The sequence below is a fragment of the Somniosus microcephalus genome, chromosome 10, assembly GCF_052327205.1.
Source record: "Somniosus microcephalus isolate GS21.2 chromosome 10, FLI_Smic_1.0, whole genome shotgun sequence".
In the NCBI taxonomy this organism is placed as follows: Eukaryota; Metazoa; Chordata; class Chondrichthyes; order Squaliformes; family Somniosidae; genus Somniosus; species Somniosus microcephalus.
Window position 1 is genome coordinate 165,463,349 of NC_140996.1, and position 21,456 is coordinate 165,484,804.

The following is a 21,456-nucleotide window of genomic DNA, read 5'->3' on the forward strand; positions in this document are numbered from 1 at the left end:
AACAGACAAATGCAAATGGAAAGCAGCTCCTGCAGCTCTGTCGAAGCCTGGGTCTGTACATTGTCAATGGTAGGTTCAGAGGAGACTCCCTAGGAAGATCGACCTATTCTTCACCTCTTGGCATCAGCACCGTAGACTATATGATTACAGATCTGGACCCATCCTCTTTCAGAGCATTCACAGTCAAACCACTAACACCACTGTCAGATCACAGCCAAATTACTACGTATCTTAAAAGGACAGAAACAACCAACACAGAAACACAGCCCAGTAAGCTGTACAACATTAAAAAATCCTACAGATGGGCCCAAAACAGCACGGAAAAATACCAGAAAGCAATTCGCAGTCAATCAACTCAATCTCTCTTGGACACCTTTCTGGAAAACACATACACTCACAATAAAGAAGGCGTAAACCTGGCAGTGAATAACCTAAATAATAATTTTGATAATTTGGCATCAATGTCGAACTTGAAATCTCGCAAGAGTAAACCCAAAACCACGAAAAATGGTTTGATTCAGACTGTCATAACATGAGGAAAAAACTCAGAAAAATATCAAACCAAAAACACAGACAACCAGAAAACGAGGAATTACGCCTTGCTTGTCAGGCACTAACACAATACAAAAACACACTCAGAACCAAGAAAGAACAGTATATTAAGAATAAACTCAGCTCCATTGAAGAATCTATTGTTTCTGCGACAACTGGAATACATTACACAAAAAGCAACACGATGAATTGCCCATTCAAAATGGAGACATATGGGAAAACCATTTTGAAAAATTATACCAGAAAAACACACTAAGCCCAGAGCAAGATCAAATATGTAAAGAATTGGAAAAGCTCGAACTGACCATAAAAGATTACCAAAACCCTTTAGACTCCTCAATAACTGAAAAAGAGCTATTTGAAAAACTCAAGGACCTGCGACCAAGAAAAGCCTGTGGTGCAGATGGCATCCTAAACGAGATGCTTAAACACACTGATGATAAAATGAAATTGGCTATCCTAAAACTCTTCAACTTGGTTCTGAGTGTCGGTTACTTCCCTGATGTCTGGAACAAAGGACTCATAACGCCCATATACAAAAGTGGAGACAAAGTTGACCCAAATAACTACCGAGGCATCTGTGTGAACAGTAATCTGGGGAAGGTATTCTGTAGTATCATAAACAAAAGACTTATAAACTTCCTTAAGGAGCACAATGTCTTGAGTAAAAGCCAAATTGGATTCTTACCAAATTATAGAATATCGGATCATATTTTCACCCTACACACCCTAATTGACAAACATGTTCACCAAAACAAAAGCAAATTTTTTGCCTGCTTTATAGATTTCCAGAAGGCTTTCGATTCTATTTGGCACAACGGTCTATTCTTAAAACTTATTGAAAGTGGTATAGGGGGAAAAACATATGATGTAATTAAATCAATGTATACAAACAATAAATGTGCAGTTAAAATTGGAGACAAACAAACAAAATATTTCTCACAGGGGCGTGGCGTGGCGCAGGGCTCATCTATCTCACCGACACTCTTTAATATTTATATAATAAATGAATTGGCAAAACTACTTGAACAATCTACAGCACCTGGCCTCGCCCTATATGACTCCAAGGTTAAATTTCTCCTCTATGCAGATGACCTGGTTCTGCTCTCACCAACAGAGGAGGGTCTACAGCAGAACCTGGATCTGCTAGAGTCGTTCTGTCAGACCTGGGCCCTGACAATAAACCCCCAAAAAACCAAAGTTCTTGTGTTCCAGCAAAGATCCAGACATCAGGGACCCAGAATAAATTTCACATTAGGAGCAACTAAAATTAAACAAACTACAAATTACACATACTTAGGCTTAAAAATCAGTTCTACGGGAAATTTTCAGTTGGCTGTGAATGAACTGAAAGAGAAAGCAAAAAGGGCTTTCTATACCATTAAAAAGTCAATCCAAATAGAAATTCCAATTGGCATTTGGCTCAAAATGTTTAAATCAGTAATTGAACCAATTGCACTTTATGGCAGTGAGGTGTGGGGTCCGCTAACACAACAAGAATTTGCAAAATGGGACAAACATCCAATTGAGATCCTGCATGCAGAATTCTGTAAAAGTATCCTCCGGACTCACAGGAAAACCGCAAACAATGCATGCAGGGCAGAATTAGGCCAATATCCACTACTAATTAATATCCAAAAAAGAGCCATCAAATTTTGGAAACACCTAAAAATGAGCAACCCCCACTGCTATCATTACAAAGCCCTGAAATGCCAAGAGATGATCATAGAGAAGAGTTCCCTCAGTCAACTGGTCCTGGGACTCAGTGAAGTAACTACTAACACTACTAATAATAATCAGCCCCAGGACAGTGACATCCTAGCACAGAGAATTCGACCCAACACAATTATTACTAAACAAAAAGAAAAATATTTGACCTATTGGACAGAAACGACAAAAACCCAAAACAAACTCGATTGCTATTTGGCCCTAAACAGACAGTACACCATGGCTGATTACCTGACCATGGTGAAAGATAGCAAACTGAGAAAAACCTTGACAATGTACAGACTTAGTGAGCATAGCCTGGCCGTCGAAAAAGGCAGACACAGGCAGACCTGGCTGCCCAGAGAGGACAGGCTATGCTCTCACTGCAGTCAGGGAGTGGTGGAGACAAGAGATGCACTTCCTCACAACTTGTGGAAACTATCAGGACATAAAGGGGAATTTTCTACCCAAAATTCATAAAAATATGCCCTGAATTCAAAAATTTGAATGACCACCAAAAACTCCCATATCTATTAGGGGAACAGAGAAAATGTGTAACTTTAGCGACAAACTATGTTACAGCTTGCCATAAGCAGAGGGACAACCAGTGACCATTGAATCTAAGAAAAGATTATATGTATATTGTTTGTGTGTGTATTTATGTATACATGGGTATACTTGTCTATACACTGTATGTCTAGATCTGCGTTTATGTGTTCAATTATATATGTTTTTCTGTGCTTTGGCAACATAAGATGTATCTTGTCATGCCAATAAAGCAATTTGAATTGAATTGAAATTGAATTGAGAGAATTTTCTTCTTTCAAGGTGGCTTTGCCGTTATTCACAGCTATAAAAGTTTCTGCCGCTGTTTGTTGACAAAGGGTTTGTGTATTACAAAGCATGTGTAAGTTATAAGCATCACAAAGCTTGAGCATTAGCAACTGGTGAGATGATTATCGCACCTAAACAAAAGCTCTTATCGCATTGATTGCCAAAAGAGCTTGAACCTTAGCGCCTGCTCTCTTACAGGAAAATGGTTAAATTGAAGAAATGAGGCATAATCCCAGTGAAACTGGGTTCATCTCCAAATTCTGATCTCCACAGCCTCTACGCCTTTAGTCTGGACCTGAATTTCAGGCCCACTGTCCATTCAAATTCAAATTCAAATTCAAATCGCTTTATTGGCATGATAAGGTACATCTTATGTTGCCAAAGCATCAAAATACATTTATGGTTGAACACATAAACGCAGTTCTATTCATACAGTGTATAAACAGGTATATCCCTGAGTGTATAAATATACATTCGCCTTGTTTATATATACTCTTTTCTTAGTTTACTGGTTGTCCCTCTGTTCATGGCAAGCTGTAACATAGTGTGCCGCCAGTGTTACACAGCTTCTCTCCTCCCCCAGTAGGAATGGGAGTTTTTGGTTGTCATTCAGATTTCTGAATTCAGGGCATATTTGTGAGAATTTTTGGTAGAAATTCTCCCTGATATTTTCCACAGGCTGTGAGGAAGTGCATCTCTGTCTCCACTACTCCCTGACTGCAGTGAGAGCATATCCTGTCTTCTCTTGGCAGCCTGGCTCACGTTTCACCATATGCATGAAAAGTACTGATCAGAGATCATGTGATGTTCAGAAAGTATTAATATTCATATCAACTTAGGCAGTTAGCAGTTATCAATTAATGGCCCAGAATTTGTGGTCAATTCGCCTTTGAAACTGACCGCAACTTCAGGATTTAGCGTGTGCGCAGACTAACGCGGAAATCCTGAAGTTGTGGTCTGTCATTCACTGCTCCTTCACAGGCTGCACTGTGCACCCCCCTCCCCTTCCCCCCACAGTGCCCGCAATCAGTGAAATCTCTCAAATCATGAAAACTGATGAAAACTTCAGCTCTTCCACAGTAATCACGCTGTTAAATACCCCAGTAAAAGTTAGACCCAAAGGGAATAGGTGTAACTGGGGTTTTAACGTATTGACTCCTCCTAAACAAAGGTTGTAGCTCTGCAAAACTAATTTTAATTCTGTGCAGTGTCAAATTTATCCATTTTAATAAAAATTAAAGGGGGGAAAATTGGACATCGACAGAGACCTGCCGATGTCACCGTGGCCTCGGGTTTACGGCCGCTGAAAATGGCCGCAGTGCCACCGGGAAAAAGTTTGCGCAGGGGGCTGGAGATTTGTAGCGCAGCGCCCACTTAGCGTGTAACACCCTCCTGGTGGCATTAGTGGAAGCATCTGACCTGAAGTTCCCATCCCGGAGTGGCGTTGCAGCTTCTTACAGCCTCTGGGAGCGAGGCTGTGGAGTTTGCAATGAATTGTGGGTAATTAAAAGGGCAATGCAATCAGAACTAATTAAAATTTAAATCAAGCGAAAAAATGCATTTACCAGTTCTTACTGCCGTTCAAAAAATAATTTACATTAAAAAGTCCCAAATAGGAGTCTCCAGCATTTAAAGCTGAATTTCCTTCCGCACTTCAAAAAACGGGTAAAGTGATTCAGCGCTAACACAAATGGCTCAGCAAGCCAAGGAAGGGGCACCCAGGGTCTCACACGCAGCACTCCAGCTTTGCACAGGGAGTCAACACTGCCCTCCTCTAACCACAGGGGCCAAGAGGCCCGATAGAAAGAAGAATGTGGGACTATTTCACCGAGGCCATCACTGCCAGCAGTGACACTCCCACCACTTGGCTTCAGTGCCCAAAGAAGCTTCATGACCTCAGACCACTGGCCAAGGTCAGTGAATGCATCTTCAAAAGCTGTCTCCTACCAACTGCACCACTAGCCTCACACACTGCTCAATGCACGAACCCCCCTCACCAATTATTCACCTACCAACAATCTGTACCAATCACGAGGCACATCTCCCATTCCTAGCTTCACCTCGCCCCCTTGGAGGAGATGGTGCAGCCTATTCTTAGCAGGGGCATGGCTGAGCTCTTGCCAAGCAATTTGGCTGAAAGGATACAAGATGCTGGTATCCTCATACGTTATCCTCCTTCTGGCATGCACCTCTTGCTTTCCCGCCCTCCCCTCACCACAACTCCGCCCTTGTGCCTTCCTCATTTCACACAAGCAAGAACTACAGCCTGCCCAGCCAGTGGTTGGCCAAGAAGAGGGAGAGGAGAGTGAAAAAGAAGAAACACCGTCACTTGATTTCACACTCCCAGCCACCAAGGTCGACCTGCAAGGCCATTTGCAGTGCCCCCCACTGAAAGTCAGCAGCCTTCCACCAGCGATGCTGCAGCCACTGAGGTAGCGCTGCGTGACATCAGTAGGATAGGCAAAAGCACACACAAGACAGTCACTAAGAGAATGCATAAGGGTGGTGAGTCGATTTCTTGATGCCATATTGGATGGATAGATGTATAAAGTTGGATTGGAAAGTTTGCTTTGTGATGGCTTTTATTTCAGCATTGTGGCCAAGAGGACGCTGTGATGGTCAGTAACAGAGGGAAGGTAAGTGTGGGACTAATATTGAAAGGGGAATTGGGGTTGTGGTCACTGGTACCACAGGCAGATGATTCCATCCCGGATATCACGGCCAGAAAGGGGCTGTCTGGGTTGCATCCTTCCTTCTGCTTCCTCCTCTTCTGTGTCTTCCTCTTCCCTTTGTGAGCGGATGCTGTAAATCTGAAATAACAGCATAAAATGCTGGAAATACTCAGCTGGCCAGGCAGCATCTCGACCTAAGACGTGAAGTCTATTTCTCTCTCCAAGGATGTTGCCTGACCTGCTGAGTATTTGCAGCATTTTCTGTCTTCTTAGAGGCCTTCCTTTACTATCCAAGGCCTTGTAAGCATCCAGCAGCACTCCCTACACACTTAAAAAACGTTTAACATCTATTGCAGCAAGCCACTACTTCATTAAAATCAAAAAAAGTTTAAATGCAAACTTACCTGAAAGATGTGTGTCCCTTTAAGAGGTGCTTAAAGGGACAGCGCCTCTGTCAGTCTGCTTGCACGCTATGTTTACCTAGTGTGCTTAGGACCCAGTGCTGAACTCAGCGCTAGGTTCAAAGTTCGCTGTGGTGACGTTAAGTCAGCTTGCCCACTGACTGACATCACCACTCCGCCATTTGTTTTTGCAGGGCGCTACTTCAGAACGGCAGCGCTACTGGGATTTTGAAAATGGGGGATGCCGCGGGACCCGCCATCAGCTGGTAGAAGAGCAGTGGCCGCCGCTTTCTTGACTTAACGCCACGCTAACAGGTGGCGCTAAGGTAGGGAATTTCTCCCCCTAAATTTTTAAGAAACTTAAAAAAAAATTTTTTTTTTTTTTAGAAGTTTGTTCATCTTTATTTCAGGTTTGCCTTTTCCCCATGTGAGAGCCCCAATCTTTGTTTTGCTCACTCTAACATTTTTAAAACGTTAGAATTTTAGGGGCTTACCCACTTTCTGGTTTGCTGTCTGTGGAAGTTCTGCATTTTGTTTGGCTGCTCAGACAGCTTGTTGACATCACAGCAGCTCCTCGCTGGGAATCCCAGAAACTTCCGTTGATTTGAACTACGCGTCGGAAAACCCAAACTGTTCGGCACAGAGATCGTGTGATCTTTGTGCGAAGATTACTTCTGGACCTGCGGCGAACGCCTTTGTTTTGCAGCTGACCGCAAAATATCTAGTTAATTGCTGACTTTAACGGCAGGACCTGATTTGCATGTGAGGCCTTGGTTTCCCGCCTGCAGTCAGCCAGATGGAGACACTGGCTGGCTGCGGGCAGGTAGGCCTGCGACACTAGGCTGCACAGAGAAGGGAGGGAGGGTTCAAGTGGGGGCTGGGCCATTAAGAGGATCAGCGGGTCGGTCAGAAGATCAGGGATCAGGGATCAGGCCTGGCCGTTAAGTGGATCGGATGTGAGGGGGTGGCGGGAGGTCGGGCAGATGATTGGGGGTTGGACCGGGCCGGGCCGCTAAGTGGTTTGGGTAGGGGGCTGGTGGGCAGGTTGGTTGCCCGCCCCTGTCCTGCTTCCCATCCTGTCTCCGTTAAAACCGGAAGTGGGCGGTTTGGAGGCAGGTTCAGTTCGAGATTCCGATTTTTAACAATTTAACCCCACGCTCCAAACCCATCCATTTTTTTAGATTAAAATTCCCCCCAATATTTCCATTTATGGGTTATTATAAAAAAATATTCCCAGCGCAATAGTCCTTTTCCGAAGAACCAGGGAGAAAGTCAGGGTATTTGTGATTATCTCCATACATCTTGAGGGGACTGTCATTTTCCCCTTTTTTTATTCATTCATGGGATTTGGGCTTCGCTGGCAAGGCCAGCATTTATTGCCCATCCCTATCTGCCCTTCAGAAGGTGGTGGTGAGCTGCCTTCTTGAACCGCTGCAGTCCATGTGGTGAAGGTACTCCCACAGTGCTGTTAGGAAGAGTTTTCCAGTATTTTGACCTAGTGATGATGATGGAACGGCGATATATTTCCAAGTCAGGATGATGTGTAACTTGGAAGGGAATTTGCAGGTGATGGTGTTCCCATACACCTGCTGCCCGTGTCCTTCTAGGTGATAGAGGTCGTGGGTTTGGGAGGTGCTGCCAAAGAAGCCTTGGCGAGTTGCTGCAGTGCATCTTGTAGATGGTAAACACTGCAGCCACAGTACGCCAGTGGTGAAGGGAGTGAATGTTTAAAGTAGTGGATGAGGTATCAATCAAGCAGGCTGCTTTGTCCTGGATGGTGTCGAGCATCTTGAGTGTTGTTGGAGCTGCACTCATCCAGGCAAGTGGAGAGTATTCCATCACACTCCTGACTTGTGCCTTGTAGATGGTGGAAAGGCTTTGGGGAGTCAGGAGGTGAAACACTCGCCGCAGAATATCCAGCCTCTGACCTGCTCTATTCGCCATAGTATTTATGTGGCTGGTCCAGTTAAGTTTCTGGTCAATGGTTACCCCCAGGATGTTGATGGTGGGGGATTCGGTGATGGTAATGCCGTTGAATGTCAAGGGATGGTGGTTAGACTCTCGCTTGTTGGAGATGGTCATTGCCTGGCACTTGTGTGGTACAAATGTTACTTGCCACTTATCAGCCCAAGCCCGAATGTCGTCCAGGTCTTGCTGCACGTGGGCATGGACTGCTTCATTATCTGAGGAGTTGCGAATGGAACTGTGTGATCATCAGCGAACATCCCCACTTCTGACCTTATGATGGATGGAAGGTCATTAATGAAGCAGTTGAAGATGCTACCCATTGGTATGTGGAGAATAAGAACGGTGCAAGTCCAGAACAGGCTCTGCAGTCCATCTAGCTGGTACCAGAGATTATTACCTCTCAATTGTCCATGCCTTCAAATATCTATCCGATTCTCCTTCAAAACTTTCCACATTATCTGCCTTCACTGCACGCCTGGGCAGTTCATTCTACACATTCACCACTCCCTGCATAAAGTAGTTAAACCTAAATTATGCACCATTTTTCTCCTAAACTTTGAGTCATGTTCTCTGGCTCTAGAGCTTGTGGCAATCTCAAACATATTATTGGGATTAAACTCATCTATTCCTTTAAGAATCTTTAATAGTTTAACATGTTCCCTTAGCCTTCTCTCCTTTAATCAATTCCAGGCTCTTTAAACTCTCCTCCTTGATCAGATGCCTTAAATTAGGTATTCATCTGGTTGCATTTGGATATTTTTGCCGGAATACAGCAACTAGGGGGCACTAATTTTTATCTAACCGCCTAGTGGGAAGCTGACGGGATCGGATCGGCCGCCTGTTTTACAGGCCGCCCGATTTCACTTTCCATTGGCAACAATGAAAAGTCAGGCAAGGAATAATATGGGAGGCTGCCGATCCAGTCAGTTTTTTGCCGGGCAGGTTAGGTTAAAATTACCCCTCGAATTGTACACGGTACTCCAGATATGGTCATGCTTGTGCTTTGTACACACTCATTAACACTTCCTGAGATTCGTGCTTTATCCTTCTGGCAATACATCTCGAGATACAGTTAGCTGTCCTTACTGCTGCCACAAACTATGCTGTTTCCCTCTCCTGTGTGGTGTCCTGTTGCCTAGGGCCATTCAGTTTATGTACCCATTTTTTACCCTTCCTGCGTCCCATTAACTTGCAATTATCCACGCTAAATATCATTTATCAATGATCAGCCACCTTCCCAACCTATCCAGAGTCCTTTGTACTTGTTTTGTCTCTTGCCAATTGTTTGAACTACCACCCTTTTTGATTTATCCACAAACTCAAATAGCTCTGATTTTGTCCTCAGCTTTGAATCATTTATATACACTGTGAACAACAATGGTCCCAGCACTGATCCCTGTGGCATCTCACTAGTGATCTCCTTATCATGTCAACACAGCTCCATTCACAACCACTTTTTGCTTTATCCTCTTTAGACAATTTCCAATCCACCTCAGAGGCCTGCCTGCTATTCCATGCCTTCCTGTTATGTGAACTAATGTGGCACACTATCAAAAACGTTGCTGAAATCTAAATATATCAAATCCACAGATCCATTATCAGCAAGGTTAAAGAACTCCAGTACGTTTATTAGGCAAGACCTTCCTCCTATAAATTCATGCTGACTCTTTCTTACTATACTATACCTATCCATGGGGGAGAAAACAGGCGTGGGGATCGCGGTATGTGATTAACCCACGCCCGTTCATTGCAATGCAGGTAGCACATTATATTTGTGCTGCCTGCTGTTTTAAATGATTGCTGTGTGCAGCCAGTGCTACCCGCACTGTTCATTGGCTGCACGTATCAGCAGGGGGCCCGATATCGCGAGTGCCTAGCGCTACTTAAAAGCAGCCTACACCTCTTAAAGGGGAGGTGTATTGTGGCTGGAATAGATGGTAGTTGTGCTTTGTGAGCTGAATCTGTGCTGTCAAAGATTGAAGAATGGCCGACCATGGTAGAGAGCATGCACCAAGATTTTCTGATAATGCGCTGGAGGCCTTAGTGGAAAAGGTGGAACGGAGGAGAGATGTTCTGTATCTACAGTGGGACAGGAGGCTCTCCAGACACATGTTCAGGAGGTAGTGGGAAGAAATAGCGGCGGACGTCAATGCCAGGAGTGTTGCTTCTAGAACATAGATGCAGTGCAGGAAGAAGTTTAATGATCTCACACGAATTGTCAAGGTGAGTGACTTCATCTTCAAATGACATGTCTGACCAACTGCACCAATATCCTCATCAGGTCAGACATGGACAAGGAAACCTCCTGCTGATTACCACTTACCGCCCTCCCTCAGCTGATGAATCAGTACTCCTCTATGTTGAACACCACTTGGAAGAAGCACTGAGGGTAGCAAGGGCACAGAATGTATTCTGGGTGGGGGACTTCAACGTCCATCACCAAGAGTGGCTCGGTAGCACCAATACTGACCGAGCTGGCCGAGACCTGAAGGACATAACAGCCAGTCTGGGCCTGCGACAGGTGGTGAGAAAACCAACACGAGGGAAAAACCTACTTGACCTCGTTCTCATCAATCTACCTGTCGCAGATGCGTCTGTCCATGACAGTATTGGTAGGAGTGACTACCGCACATTCCTTTTGGAGACGAAGTCCCATCTTCATACTGAGGACAGCCTCAGGGACTGCACACGAAAAAAAGAATTGGAGGGATCATTGCTCTCCACTCGCCTGGCTGAGTGTAGCTCCAACAACAGTCAAGAAGCTTGACACCATACCGGACAAAGCAGCCTGCTTGATTAGCACCTCATCCACCACCTTAAACATCCACTGGTTCCACCACCAGCACACCATGGCTGCAGTGTGTGCCATCTACAAGATGCACTGCAGCAACTTGCCAAAGGTTCTTCGGCAGCATCTCCCAAACACATGACCTCTGCCACCTAGAAGGACAAGGGGGGAAGGTGCATGGGAACACCACCACCTCCAAGTTCCCCTCCAAGTCACACACCATCCTGACTTGGATATATATCGCCGTTCCTTCATCATCACTGGATCTAAATCCTTAACTTCCTCCCTAGCAGCACTGTGGGGGTACTTTCACCACACGGACAGCAGCGGTTCAAGAAGAGGCTCACCACCACCTACTCAAGGGTAATTAGGGATGGGCAATAAATGCTGGCCTTGCCAGCGACGCCCACATCCCACGAATGAATAAAAAAATGTTTTAAATCCACTGCTCAATTTACTTACCCCCATTACTCACCTACCAGCAATCTCTATCAATCAGGACTCAACACTAACATTAATATGCTTTACCTCACCCTGATGCACTTAGCACTGTTGCAAGCCTCACGCACACAACTCACAGCTCGCACACACTGGCAGCTATTCAACCATGACAGCCACATCATCCAAACATATTGCACGACACTCACTGACACACTTCCCTCTATCTTGCAGGAGAAGGTGGCGCATAACAGGAGGCAGTAGGAATGAACTGGAGGAGGACCTGCATGTCTTAACACGCATGGAGGAGACAGTGCTGGCTATCATGGGAAGGGGCATCACTGAGACCTTGGCCACTGGCGGCGCTGAAGCGATCGATGATGGGGTTATCAGCATACCCAATCCTCCTTCTCTCATCCTGCTTCTCCCTCATCCCTCAATCTCTTCTGAGTGAGAAGCTGCATAGGGAGTAATCACGCACTTCTTACTTTCTCCTCTCCCCTCACCACAACCCAATCCTTGTCCCTTTTTCATTTCAGACACCCAAGAACTGGACCCTGTCCAGGCAGTGGCAGAAGAGGAAGAAGGTAATAAAGATGATGAGACACCGTCACTCCATCTTACACTCACAGCCACCAGCTCAGAAACTGATGCTGCGTGTATTTTAGAGGCTAGGATAGAGGAGGGATTTGCATGTGATGAGACACCGGGCACAAATGCACAGGAGCCAGGGCGGGGGGAAAGGATAGCGCAGGTGCCAGCTCGCCAGAGGGCAATGTCACACACGAGTTCTGCTGCAGAGGACTCAGATGAGAACTTCGGATGGGTCAGGCTACAGAAGAAGACTGATGGGTGTACATAACCAAATGCATACGATCATAAGAAATAGGAGCAGGAATAGGCCACTTGGCCCCTCGAGCCTGCTCCGCCATTCAATAACATCATGGCTGATCTTGGGCTCAAAGCCACTTCCCAGCCCGCTCCCCATAACCCTTCACTCCCTTATCTTGCAAAAATTTGTCTATCTCCACCTTAAATGTATTTAATGACCCAGCCTCCACAGCTCTTTGGGGCAGAGAATTCCACAGATTTACGACCCTCAGAGAAGAAATTCCTCCTCATCTCAGTTCTAAAAGGGCGACCATTTTTTATAAAACTGTGCCCCAGAGTTCTAGATTCTCCCACGAGGGGAAACATCCTCTCAGCATCTAACTTGTCGAGCCCCCTCAGTATCTTATATGTTTCAATAAGATCACCTCTCATTCTTCTAAATTCCAATGAATATAGGCCCAGCCTGCTCAACCTTTCCTCATAAGTCAACCCCTTCTCTGGAATTAACCTAGTGAATCATCTCTGAACTGCCTCCAATGCAATATCCTTCCTTAAATAAGGAGACCAAAACTGTACACAGTACTCAAGGTGTGGTCTCACCAATACCCTGTACAGTTGTAGCAGGACTTCCCTGCTTTTATACTCCAACCGCCTTGAAATAAAGGCCAACATTTCATTTGGCTTTTTGATTACTTGCTGTACCTGCATGCTAACTTTTTGTGTTTCATGCACAAGGACCCCCAGGTCCCGCTGAACTGTAGCATTTTGTAATCTCTCTCCATTTAAATAATAGTTTGCTTTTTTATTTTTCCTGCCAAAGTGGATAACCTCGCACTTTCCCACATTATACTCCATTTGTCAAATGTTTGCCCACTCACTTAGCCTGTCTATATCCCTTTGCAAATTCTTTGAGTCCTCTGCACAACTTGCTTTCCCACCCATCTTTGTATCATCCGCAAACTTGGCTACATTACACTCGGTCCCTTCATCCAAGTCATTAATGTAGATTGTAAATAGTTGAGGCCCCAGCACCGATCCCGGTGGCACTCCACTAGTTACAGTTTGCCAACCGGAAAATGACCCATTATCCCGACTCTCTGCTTTCTGTTAATTAGCCAATTCTCTATCCATTCTAATATATTACCCCCAATTCCATGAGCTCTTATCTTATGCAGTAACCTTTTATGTGGCACCTTATCGAATACCTTCTGGAAATCCAAATACACCACATGCACTGGCTCATTACATTCTCAAAGAACTCCAGCAAATTTGTTAAACATGATTTCCCTTTCATAAAACCATGCTGACTCTGCTTGACTGCATTATGATTTTCCAAATGCCCTGCTGCTGCTTCCTTAATGAAGGACTCCAGCATTTTCCCAACAGATGTTAGGCTAAGGCAATGCACTGGATGCCTGCCAGAAAGCCTGCGCTCAATGTCAAGGAGCAGGGAGGAGTCCAGCACCAACTAGGTACAGGGTCTTCTTCAGAGCTTGGAGCACATCCTTTCCAACATGGAACGGATGGTCACCTCCATCAGCACACCTGTGGAACCCAGCATGATGCAGCGTCTGATGGCTGATGTCTCAGCTTCCATTGCAGCACAAGCAGTTTCCACCAAAGATCTGAGTGCAGCAGTGGAAGCTGATGCTGCTACTATGCAAGCTCATGGCTCTGGAAACCAGTATTCAAAGGGGCTTCCAGGGTGTCACAGCATCAATCTGTCCTCCAACAGATTATTACGACTGCTAAGGCACCGCCCTGGGAGAGTGGCAGTGGCTCCATGGAGTACGAACCTGCTGTCCTCTCTCAGGATGACAGCATTTGTGCTCCCACCCCTGCTCTTGCCCGTCAGCCAGCCAGCCCAGGCTACTGCAGCCCATGCTGAGGCGGTGCTCTCTGATGCTGGGCCTTCTCGGCCCAGAGCTGCTTGAGGTCACTTTCCAAGGCCATCTGCAGTCTCCTCTATTGAAGGTCAGCAGCCTTCTGCCACCCATGCTGCAGCCACTGTGGAAGCACCTCGTGGGAGCTCTAGGAGAGGCAAAGGTACACGGAAGAGGAACTAAGGGAATACACAACGGTGATTCATTTATTTTTGTATGCATTGTGTCATGATTTAATTTATAAATTTGGATTGGAATGTGCATTTTTTGTTGGCTTTTATTTTTGTGTTGTCGGAATGGTCAATGATAGAGGAAAGGTTAGGAATGTGGGACTGTTGGAGAATGGGGAGGTATGGTTGAGATTACTGGTATCGCTCATGAATTATTTGATCATGTAGAGCCCGGGCAGAAAGGGTTGTCTACGTTGTATCCTCCCTTTCTCTTCCTGTTACAAAAATGGATGTTGCCGAAGGAGATATTGGAAGGGATAAGTAAATGTTTACTCAAAGAGATGGGTGTTAAGGAGGGTCTTAAAAGAGGAGAGGGAGGTGAAGAGGCAAAGAGGTTTAGGGAGGGAATTCCTGAGCATAGGGCCTAAATGGCTGAAAGCAGGGAAGCTGATAAGGGGGCAGAGAGAGAGAAATGCACACGAAGCCAGAGTTGGAAAAACACAGAGTTCTCGATGGTTTGTAGGACTGGAAGAAGTTAGGGAGATAGGGAGGGGGTGAGTCCATGAAAGGATTTAAATACATGGATGAGAATTTTAAATTGGAGACACTGGGGGACCGGAGCCAATATTGGTCAGTGAGCACAGGGTGATGGGTGAGTGTGGAGGTGCAGGATAAGATATGGGCACAAAGGTTTGAATGAGCTGAGGTTTATGCAGGGTGGAGGATGGGAAATTAGTCAAGTGAATGCCGGCACTTCATTATAACTGTGCTTAGCTGGCGTCCTGTAATATTGCACTGGTGTCATGAAGCATGGCTGCAGAGGATAGCCTTGATTGGTCAGGAGCCACGCGTGAGGAGTAATCTGTGTGCTATCTTAGACACAATGTTTTCTTGTTCTTATGTTATTCATTTAGCTCCAAGATCAACTGTTGAAGAGCAGCGAAATGCAAGCAGAAATAACCAAACTAAACAGGAAAAATGAACAGTTGCAGACAGCTATTGAAGAGTTTCAGAGGGTAAATGATCAGTTTTCCACAACTATTCTGGATGTAGATGCCCAAATGCATGATTTCAAAACTAAGAATGTTAACCTTCAGAAACGGAATGCAAAGATGCAATCTACAGTCACAGATCTGATTTTTTAAAATTACAAGATGTGGAGCCATGTGTCTGATGTGCAGTAGTCAATTACCGATCTGAAAACTGCAGGAGATGAGATAAAGGAAGATAATAGCAAACTACAACCTATGATTTATGAATTACATTTGAAAAATGAACAACTTCACTCTATTATTGTGGAGCTGCAGGGCAATATTAGCCCAGTGGAAGCATCTGTCTGAGAAAAGCTTTGTAAACTGGCAAAACAACAGAAAATGCTGGAAAAACTCAGCAGGCCAGGCAACATCCGTGGAGAGAAAATAGAGTCAACGTTTCGGGTGAAAACCCCTTTGTCAAGACTAAAGAAGCACAGGAAACGAAATGGATTAAGAGACCAGGCTGGGAGAGAACTGTAAACTGGCAGTTGCTGGAACTTCATCTCAGGATCTTAAAATTACAAGAACAGAATGATCAGCTGAAAACCATGATCATGGACTTAGATAAGAAACAAGACTGTCAGGGAACTTTAAATTTACAAATGCAGGATAATGTCATTCAGGCTCAGGATATTATGGAAAAATTCCACAAAGGAAATAAACAAATGCAAACCATAATCTCAGAACTTGATGAGAAAAAATACCAACTTGAGGTTTTTGTTTCAGAACTACAAGAAAATAATTTCAAACTGCAGGCAGCTATTCCCCACAATGGTCAGCTTTTGCATTTTCAGAACAGCAGAATAATATGAGAGGGGAGAATTTGAAGCTACAACACGAGAACTGGGAGTTGCAGGCCACAATATCAGAACTTTGCAAAAGTAAGCACCAGCTTGAAACTTCTCTTCCAATGCTAAAAGAAAAAGTCTGTAAACTTGAGGCTGCTGAGTTTGACACTAACAAGCTTCAATTCATGACCTTAGAACTTCAGGACAAAATTAATGAATGTACAACCACTATCATCAAACTTGAAGACAAAAATATTAATCTACAAAAAAATTACATTGACCTTCAGGACTATAAAAACGAACTGTTAACAATTGTTTCAGAATTACAAAATAAGGCATTAAAGTTAGAGGGTGCTGAATTACAAAGCAGACAGCTTCAACTCCTAGTCACAGACCTGCAGGGACAGAATGCACAGTTAAACATCAAAATCAATGAGCTTGCAGAGAAAAATAACTCTCTAGAAGAATATCTTTCACAAGTGCATCAGAATGTAACCCATCATTGGATTGCTAATGTTGACTTGCAAGAAGATGCAAGACCCCAACCTATAATTATGGAAACTAAAACGAGAAAATACCAGTGTTAGGGTGAAAATTATATAGCTTAAAGCAGCAACATAAAGAGTTAAAGAATGTATTGTAAGAAGTGAACTTGTAAATAAGAAACAATGGCACAAGACAAAACAAACTCAGCTTAAGACAGGGCAGGAATTAACTGTTTGTGTCTGCTCCCATTAAAACCATTGTGCTTGACATTATTGTTGAACAGTTATTGAATGTGGGAAACACTAAATATTTCACAATTATTCAATGGTGCAGCCTTCTGCAAACTATTTGCTGGAAGCCCTTTTGGATGTATTAATGTAATTCTACTATATTCTATAATGCAAAGTAGATGAATCAAAATTGTGTGTATTGATGAGTTACAGTAATTGGTACAGGAAACTTTCGTTTATCCGGAGGTTAACTGTCCGGAATGCTCGATCCACTGGCAAAATTCAGGAGTCGGTTCAGTAAGTTTTTTTCTTTTCGTTGCTTTTTTTTCCACCAGTCAGGCTCTGCAAGGTCTAGCTGAAGCTGTTGCTTAGCTAGAGACGCTTGCAAGCTACGGCTGACTGTTTAGAAGCTGCAACAGGGTTTGTTGCTAGATACGGAGCTCAAAGCTCCGTATGTTTTGAGCTCCGTATGTTTTAACATTAGCGCTGATTTGTCCGGCAGTTTTGATGGGACGGCAACAGCTCGGTCCCATCAGTGCCGGATACCAGAAAGTTTCCTGTAGCTGCAAAACTACCCATTTTTGTAATTAACTATTAAAAGGCGCCCAGAGTTCTGGAAGGTTCCATATCATTCCTGTGAGGACAGGGGAGTTGCTGCTGAGGGAGTGTGATTGGTTGAAGACACCTGTGTGTAATATTTTGCTATAATGTATAAAAGAAGTTTCAATACCTTGTTGCTGGGGGAACGTGATAGGATGAGGACAAGAGAATTGTTGCTGGGAGAACATAATTGGATGAACACATTTGTGTGAAGTTTCAGTATCTTGTTGCTGGGGGAACGTGATAGGATGAGGACAAGAGAATTGTTGCTGGGGGAACATAATTGGGTGAACACATTTGTGTGTGTCAGGAATGACCCAGGTTCTGCCTCGCCTCGCCACCAGAGGGCACCATGATCTCCTAATTGTTTCCTTCTTTCTTCCTAATCGTACTCACCTGTGCATGGTTATATGCCTGCCATTTAAGTGGTGCTTAGTTTTATGTCCAGTGCTCAATCTTGAGTTTCACACTGTCTTGTGATCCTCTTGCCGGCCTGCTAGCCTGTATCTGTGCTGTTGTTATTTTGTTTGTTTCTAGTAAAGTCTACCTTTGTTTATGCAACCTAACCTCTGCCTCAGTTTGCCTTCCTGCAGTTGGGTTAACCCAGTGCCACTCATCACAGCAAGACTGAGCCAAACATGGACCCAGCAGAGAGGGACCAATGGCCACGACGAGTCTTTGAACATCTACAACTGATCTTGGATGAACTGCGGTGCTTCGCCACGTCGTTCTCCCGAAGCCAGAAACAGCTGGAGGTCCTCATCATTGCTTTCCATCAGAGCCAGAGTCAGGCGACCCAAGCTACTCCAGCACCATTACCCGCTCCTTCGGTTTCGCTTCCCCCTCTGAAAGAACCCCGATTACCTGCACCCGAGCGCTATGACGGTAACCCGGGAGGATGTCGAGGCTTTCTAACCCAGTGTTCCCTGGTTTTCAAGCTGCAAGGTTCATTGTTTCCCACTAACCGTTCCTGAGTAGCCTACATCGTTTTGCTACTCACCGACAAAGCACTTACCTGGGCTACGGCCGTCTGGGAACAGCAAACTCTGGCAAGTTCAAACTACCAACTTTTCACTGAGGAAATGAGAAAGGTCTTTGATCATCCTGTCAGTGGGAGAGAGGCATCTAACAAACTGCTTCGGCTTCGCCAGGGGGCTCGTAGCGTTGTGGACTTCGCCATTGAGTTTTGCACTCTCGTGGCGGAGAGCCAATGGAATGCGGAGGCGCTCATCGCCACTTTTCGCCACGGTCTCACGGATGAAATCAAGGACGAACTGGCTTCCAGAGATTCGGTGAGTGATTTGGAGTCTCTCTTTGATATGTCCATTCGAGCGGATAATCGTCTCCGTGAGAGGCGAAGAGAACGCCGCTCCTTTTTCACCCCACTTCCGGAAACAAGAGCCTTCCCTGCTTTGAAGCCATCCGAGAGCCTCCGAGTCAACCCGAGTCCATCTTTGATTGTTCCAGAGGAGCCCATGCAGTTGGGAGTAGCTTGTCTCTCGCAGCCTGAACGTGATTGCCGAATGAGAGAGGGATCTTGCCTCTATTATGGGGAACCGGGCCACTTTCGCTCTTCTTATCCAGAGTTGGTGGGAAAAGCCAGGGCTCGTCCAGGACGGAGGGCCCTGAGATGAGCGTAACCGTCCCTCCCGGCCCCACTGTTTCTAGGGTCCTGCTGGCATCTTCCCTTTTCTGGGGTAATCAACAACATGCTCTTAAGGCCCCGGTGGATTATGGGGCCGATGGTAACTTCATGGATCTGGGTTTAGCTAAACAGCTCAAGATTCCCCTGACCCATCCAGATCACCCCCTCACTGTTATCGCCCTGGATGGAAGACCACTGGGCTCCGGAACTATTCACCATCTTACTGCGCCCCTGTGTTTGGGCGTGGAAGGACAACATTTCGAGACCATCCAATTCTCCCTTATCCACTCTCTCGAGTTTCCATTAGTTCTGGGTTACCCTTGGTTGGCCTGCCATAATCCACGCATGGATTGGGCCGCCAGCCATCTTACAGAATGGGGCTCCGCCTGCCACACCACCTGTCTTCGCTCCAAGCCTCATTCCCAGCCCCAGGAGTTCCCATCTCACTCTGAATTGTCCCGAGTGCCTCCCGAGTATGAGGATTTAAGCGAGGTTTTTAGTAAGGTTCGAGCCACATCACTTCCCCCTCATAGGCCATATGACTGTGCCATTGACTTCCTGCCTGGGACATGCCCACCTAGGGGTAGGATCTTCTCTCTTTCTGCTCCAGAGATCGCCGCCATGGAGGATTACATCCGTGACGCCCTCGCCGCTGGCTTCATCCGTCCGTCCGTCCACCTCTCCTGCTGGTGCCGGTTTTTTCTTCGTGAGCAAGAAAGATGGAGGTCTCCACCCCTGCATCGACTACCGTGGCCTTAACAAGATTACTATAAAGAACCGTTATCCTCTTCCGCTCATGTCGACGGCCTTCGAGCTACTACAGGGAGCCACAGTCTTCACAAAATTGGATCTCCGCAACGCCTACAACCTTATCCGTGTCCGCGAAGGGGACGAGTGGAAGACGGCATTCAACACACCTACTGGTGTGTTGAACCTGGTCATGCCCTTTGGATTGACCAACGCCCCTGCTGTGTTCCAGGCGCTCATCAACGACGTCCTCCGAGACATGCTGAATCGCTTTGTCTTTGTCTACCTGGATGAGACACTCATTTTCTCCAAAACTCTTCACAATCATGTCCAGCATGTAAGGCAAGTCCTGCAACGTCTGCTTAACAACCTCTTGTTTGTCAAGGCTGAGAAGTGTGAGTTTCACATTTCCACGGTTTCATTCCTGGGCTTCATCATCTCCAGCGGCAATATCCAAATGGACCCTGGCAAGACCCAAGCTGTCCGAGATTGGCCACCACCCACCTCTCTCAAACAGGTGCAACGCTTCTTGGGGTTTGCTAATTTCTATCGGAGATTCATCAGGAACTTCGGCACCATTGCTGCCCCTCTCAACGCCCTCACCAAAACCGCTTCCACCAGGTTCAGTTGGTCTGCTGAGGCTGCGCAGGCTTTCGAGGATCTCAAGCGGCGCTTCACGTCTGCTCCTGTCCTCGTGATTCCGGGTCCCTCACTCCCCTTCATTGTCGAGGTGGATGCCTCTGATATAGGAGTGGGTGCCGTTTTGTCCCAGCGGTCTAACGACAACAAACTGCACCCTTGCGCCTTCTTTTCTCACCGACTCACTCCTGCAGAGCGAAACTATGATATTGGAAACGGGGAACTACTAGCAGTTAAATTGGCACTGGAGGAGTGGAGACATTGGTTGGAGGGGTCTAAACACCTGTTCATTGTCTGGACAGACCATAAGAATCTGGCCTATATCCAGAAGGCCAAACGGCTTAACTCCCGTCAAGCTCGCTGGGCACTGTTTTTCAATCGTTTCAACTTTGTCCTGTCATATCGTCCAGGATCCAAGAATCTCAAGCCTGATGCTCTCTCCAGGCAATTTGATCCACCTGAGCGGGAGAGACAACCAGAACCTATTCTTCCAACTTCTCGAATTGTAGCACCGGTTCGCTGGGGGATCGAGACGGTCAGAAAGGCGCAACAGAGGGAGGCAGACCCTGGCAATGGCCCACCAGGTTGCCTTTTTGTTCCCAACACGGCACGCTCACAAGTTCTGCAGTGGGGGCATTCGTCTCGACTCACCGGTCATCCAGGACGCTGGAGTTTCTTCGCAGAAGGTTCTGGTGGCCCACCATGGAGAGGGACGTAAAGGCGTTCGTGGCAGCTTGTGCTACTTGTGCACGAAACAAGAACCCTCGATCCCGCCCCCAGGGTTTGCTGCATCCTCTCCCCATTCCCACCCGCCCCTGCTCACACACCTCTCTGGATTTCAACACAGGCCTTCCACCATCTCAAGGCAACACTGTCATTCTGGTCATCGTGGATCGCTTCTCCAAAGCCTGTCACTTTCTGCCCTTGCCCAAGCTTCCCTCAGCCCAAGAGACAGCCGAGCTCATGGTCCGGCATGTTTTCAGGTTGTTCGGTTTGCCTCTTGACATCGTCTCTGACCGTGGTCCACAATTCGCCTCCCGGTT

General features: G+C 45.9%; 1 pseudogene; it reads left to right on the forward strand.

Annotated features, from left to right (window-relative positions):
* The window catches only part of LOC147111820 (uncharacterized), a 53,938-nt pseudogene that overhangs the window by 18,640 nt on the left and 13,842 nt on the right, over positions 1 to 21,456 (forward strand).